The sequence below is a fragment of the Vicia villosa genome, unplaced genomic scaffold (genome assembly GCF_029867415.1).
Source record: "Vicia villosa cultivar HV-30 ecotype Madison, WI unplaced genomic scaffold, Vvil1.0 ctg.001936F_1_1, whole genome shotgun sequence".
In the NCBI taxonomy this organism is placed as follows: Eukaryota; Viridiplantae; Streptophyta; class Magnoliopsida; order Fabales; family Fabaceae; genus Vicia; species Vicia villosa.
In genome coordinates, this window is record NW_026705780.1 from 217,602 (window position 1) to 223,601 (window position 6,000).

Here is a 6,000-nt window from a genome sequence, read left to right on the forward strand (position 1 = left end):
TTCAATAGTTGTTTAATTTATTCTTTTGTGAATTTAAATTTCTATTTATTTATTAGGTAATGCTAACTTGTGCCCCAAGAGCACATGTTTAAAAATCTATAAATAGAATGTTTGTGTTGGATATAGAAACTTTGTGTTTGAAAATTGTGTATTGATTTGATTAAAAGTTCATAGTTAATTTATTTATTTACTTTTTCGATACAAATATTCCATTTATATTTTCTTAACATGTTAATTTATTTATTTACTTTTTCGATACAAATATTCCATTTATATTTTCTTAACATGTGCTCTTGGGACACAGATAAACATTACTCTTATTTATTTTATAATAATTGTCACATTTATTAAAATATAATTCTTCATTTACATTTTCTTCAAACTCGCAAACAAGTTTAATAATTTACAGTGATAAAGATTTTGTATATGTTTAGATCTAGGTCCACACGCTCTTTACTTACATTATCTTCTTCTAATATACTTTTATTTGAATTTATTATCTTTGCTATTAAATATATGAATCAATTTTGACACTTAATCGTGCGTGTTTTTATTGAATTTTTAATGTGATGATTATATATTTTTCAGATTAAGTGATAATAACTATTAGAAATTTACACACACAATTGTGAATTTTTGCAATATTAATTTATGTCAGTTAAACTAAGATATGTAGACTGTAAAATTGTCTTTAATTTAATAATATTTTTTTAATTAAAAAAATTAACTGTACACTAAAAATATAAAATTTAAATTATTATCTAAAGGGTAATGCTAACGAGTGCCCCGGGGGCACTGGTTAAGAGATTAAAAAGGTAAGTAGAGCATTGTTTAATAGATTAAAAGATAATTTTTTTTACCTAAAATATATGTATTCAATGCATTGAAATCATAAATAATTAATTCTTCTAAATAATATTATGTTTATTCAATGCATTGATCTAGATTAATTTCTTTATTTGGAATGCTTAACCAGTGCCCCGGGGGCACTCGTTAGCATGACCCTTATCTAAATTTAATCATTACTATCCCAAAATAATTTTGTTAAAAGCTATCTAAACAACATTGATAGATAAAAATGATTTCTACTGAAATATTTCAACCATAAATCAATTCACTTTCAATTCATTAGTAAGAATAAAAATATACTAAGAATACTATTCTATATTTGGAATTGGTTAGTAAATTGAAAGATTCCCTAGAAGAATGATACTTCTTAGAAGTCAATACTAGGTATTATGTAAATTGCAAACTACTTTTTTTAATTAAAATGAATTCTATCAAATTTAATTTTAATGGAAGTATAATCAAACATGCATTTACGCTTTTCAAAAATTTATTTAATTAAATTTATTTACATAAGCTAAATTGCAAACTATAAAATAGTTTTATATAGACCCACCAAATCAACCCACTCAAATAAATATGAACATTTTTGTATTACTTTACTAATATACAAAATATTGTACTTTTAATTGATTTATAAACTAGAATAAAAATAGGATATTATGCATAACATAATTTTTTAAAAAATTTGTATAAAATATTTATAAAAAGATTAGTTTCTTATATAGTCTATTTAATTATAAATTAGATGATTTTTTTTTTAAATAAATTTATATGAAATAGACTTTTAAATAAATACTAACATGACAAATTAAGTTTTTGTTGTTAGAATCTAATCCCTCGGTTTCTTGGTTTCTTTATAAGTATCACTTTATAAAAAATTTATATTTTTTTAATTGACATTTTTAAAATTCAAAGTAGCAATAATTATAACTTTGTCAAAATTATTCTTAACTATTTATTATAATATATAGAGAGAAAAAAATAAATTAGAATAATAAATAGTTGAAGATTGGTAAAAGAAAAATTATTAATTTAGTCCCTATCAATGTAGTCCCTTATGTCTTCAAACGGCGTCATTTAGATCCTTTCTGTTCAATTCTCACGTGGCATATGTTGATCACCAAAGACACAAAATTTCCAAAAATAAATCTCAAAATTCTGTCTTCATCAAGAATTGAACCATGGTCTCGACGGTTATTTTGAAAAACAATGTACCACTAGGCTACACCATGTTTGCTTGGTTCCTCTACTAATCATAAATATATTAAGCTATTAAGTTTTCAACCATGTGAAGACAGGAAGTAAAAACAAATTAAATAATCACAAGTAGTTGTTGAAGTTTTTATTCATTTTCGACGGAGCATGTGTGAATTCATGGCATTATCAACACTGTTAACCACTAAATTACCACCACAATGAATCATGAAACAAACTATATTTCTTCTTTGAAGATTATTTAGCTATTGGGATATTTTATATGAAAAATTTTTGTTTGAATTTAATCATTATATATATTTGATATTTCTTTTCTTTATATATTTTGATTATCATTATTAAATTACTTTTAATGACAAATGACCTACTTAACCAATATTCATTTATTGTATAACTTGTTAAAATAAGATGAGAATAATCTTAAAGCATAAATAAGAAATATATAGATATTTAAATAATGTGGTCCCTATTATGTCAACTAGAGGAAGACGTGGCCTTGGTTGCTGGGAAAGTAGCCATGCTTCCATGTTGGTGACATTATATGATGAAGACGTGGCCTTGGTTGCTGGGAAAGTAGCCTAGTGGTTTAGTGCCTTTCCAAGCAACCATTTAGACCTGGGTTCAAATCTAATTTTGAGAAATCTTTTTTGAAAATTTGGTGTACTTGGTAATCAACATATGCCACGTCAGAAGCCACACGTGTAGAAATAAACACTGTTAGTGAGAATTGGACGGAAAGGACCTAAATGACGCTGTTTGAAGATATAAGGGACTACATTGGTCTTTTTAAAAGTTAAAGGATTACAATGGACCTCGAGATAAAGTTCCGGGACTAAAAAGGGTATTTTGCCAACTTTTTTTATATGTGTAAAAAATTCAAATCTGCACAAACTGCAATTTTAAAGATACAATTTACTTTTAGTATATTATATATAACAAGTAATAACAAATCATTATCTATTATAATATGGCACTCTGTGAATTATTCGAAATCACTTTCAACTTTAACTAAGAATAATTAAACATATGAAAATAACAATATCAAAACCTTTTACATGTATTTATATATTAGATATCTACTTTCATTGAGTTTTTGGATTAATCTTTTAAACATATCAACAGCACCTTTCCAAAACTCTGAACAAAAAGCTCACATGCTTTTTGTAGTTTCTTTCCTCTGTAGCAATCTTCTTGCCGCATCCTATACACCACTCAGCTGTCTGCCGCATCCTATACACCACTTAGTTATCATGACACCTACTTTTTCCCTTTCCAATGACTCTTCACAATGCAATGTCACTACAACTTAGCACTCATTGTTGCGTGAAAACACCCATTGATATGCTGATATACTTTATTGGATACTATTGTTTGAATGCCACTCAAACAGTGCAAATCATTTTTTAAATACATATTATAATGGCATTTGAATTTTGCGGGAAAATTTAAAATTTCAAATTACCCTCTTTTTTTTATTACTCTTTCACATAGGACCATGCAACTTTTGAAATCACATAGGCAATTGAATCATTAGAATTATCTTCTCTTACCTCCTCCTTGGACATCCCTGCATTATCAGCATCTTTCTAAACTGGTACCACTAAGTCTAATTTATCACAGTCTTGGCTTGCTTCTTTAACCATGGAAGCAAACTCCACTTCATCAACTAATGCTACTGCAAAGAATGCTAGACGACGGAGAAAACTAATATTAGCTCATAGGCGACGCCTGCGTAAAAATTTGACCGGGAAACCACAAACTGTCGTGCTACACCCAGTTTCATCCTCCATGCATAACCAAACACATTCACATGGGTGTGGTAGTTCAATGGGTCCAACACATTTATCACCTGGAAATGCTTTTACTACTGGCATTGTCCCAACTAGGCAATCTTCAAATGCTGCCTCAGTTGCTAGAAAAAGGAGGAGAGAAATATTGTCCAACAGGAACAATGTTTCTAATCACCCAAACAAAGAAAATTTTCCGGTCAGCAAACAAGCTATTGTAAGAACCACTCAAACACCAACATCATCTCACCGGCTCCCTCTTTCTGCCAACCTGTCTAACCATATTAACACTGCACCCTCCGATACATATTTACATTGACAATTGCCGCAAAAAAGGAGGAGAACAATTCCCACTGCTGCCAATAACCTGTTGGCAACTTTTAACCAAACCATTCCCCATACTACCAACGCTGACCATGCTTCTACTTCCAATGCATGCAACAAGACACTCAATGTAACATAGCGTATTGACAGAGCGGCTAATTTCACAGATGATTCCGACTCTAACTCCGAAGATGACGTGAACTTGGGATATTCTTCTTTTGATGATGATCAAAGCATTCCCAATGATGATCATGTGGACTCACTTTTAGAACGTATGGTGTTTGTCTTATTGATTGACTATATTTAAATTTACCGATATCTATATTTGACATATTACTAATTCTCTGTACAGAATACTCAGACATAGGAGATCGAGTTTGGGATTGCCCATTTTGTCATGCCTCCATGTGGTATCAGGAACGCAAAGACAAATCAAGGCATACAATTGTTCCTAAGTTCCCCCGGTGTTGTAGGAGTGGAAAAGTTGTATTGTCGTTACTTCAACATCCCCCCCAACTGCTGCAGCATCTTTTGCATAGTGGAACAAGTCCAGAGAGTAAAAACTACCAGAGCAACCTTCGCACTTACAACGCCATGTTTTCATTTACTTCTCCTGGTATGAAATTTGACAACAACGTTTCTGATGGAGGAGGACCACCTACTTTACGCCTGCACGGTCAAACATGTCATCGAATTGGGACGTTGATGCCGGATGCTGGAAATGATCCCTAATATGCTCAACTATATATATTTGACACTGACAATGAAGTCAATAACAGAATGAAATGTTTCAAGTAATTGTACTGATTCTGAAAATGAGATATGACCAACTTTATATCACTTGCAATGTAGTAACATGTATACATTTTTGCAGGGACAATGATGCTCTCAGCAGGGATATTGTTCGTGAGTTAAAGGATATGTTGGACGAATGCAATCCTCATGCAAAGGCATTTCGAATGGCAAGAGATCTTTTGAGAGGAAATGCATTCTTAGACTTGAAGATACGATTGATCAGTGATAGGGCTGAAGATGGCCGTGTGTACAATACGCCTACTGTGTCAGAAGTGGCTGCTCTGATTGTTGGAGATATCGATCCTACAACACCGAGAAACATCATCGTCCATGCACGCGATGGCCATTTGCAACAAATAACTGAATTTCATCCTGCCTACTTAGCCTACCAATACCCTCTCATTTTTGTTTATGGGGAGGATGGATATAGGAAAAATATACTGCAGAGGTATGAGCATGAGTCTGAGGTTACTAGGAAAAATCGTCAATCCATCAAAGATTGGCTGTGTTTCCGATTGCAGGAACGTAAATCAGAGGCAATGACGTTGCTTCACTCAAGACGGCTTTTTCAACAGTTTTTGGTTGATGGATTTGCTATGATGGAGTCTGAACGTCTCAATTGGTTGAGGACCAACCAATCCAAGTTACGAGTTGGAAAATATAATCAATTGAACGATCAAACAAACGACGCTCAGGAGAATTCAGCACCAAAGCGAGGAAAAAGGGTGGTTTTGCCATCCACTTTTGTTGGGAGCAAGAGGTACATGGATCAGTTATATTTTAATGGAATGGCCGTTTCAAGTCAATTAGGCTTCCCAGATTTGTTTGTTACGTTTACTTGCAATCCTGCTTGGCCAGAGATAGAACGCGCTTTGTCGGGCACTGACTTAAAGCCACATGATAGACCTGATCTCATAACCAAAGTTTTCAAAATCAAGTTTGACGAGCTCATGACTGATATAACGAAACGCCACGTACTTGGTTAATTTACAATGCCAACTAATTTTTCATCTGTGGTTTCCTTACAATT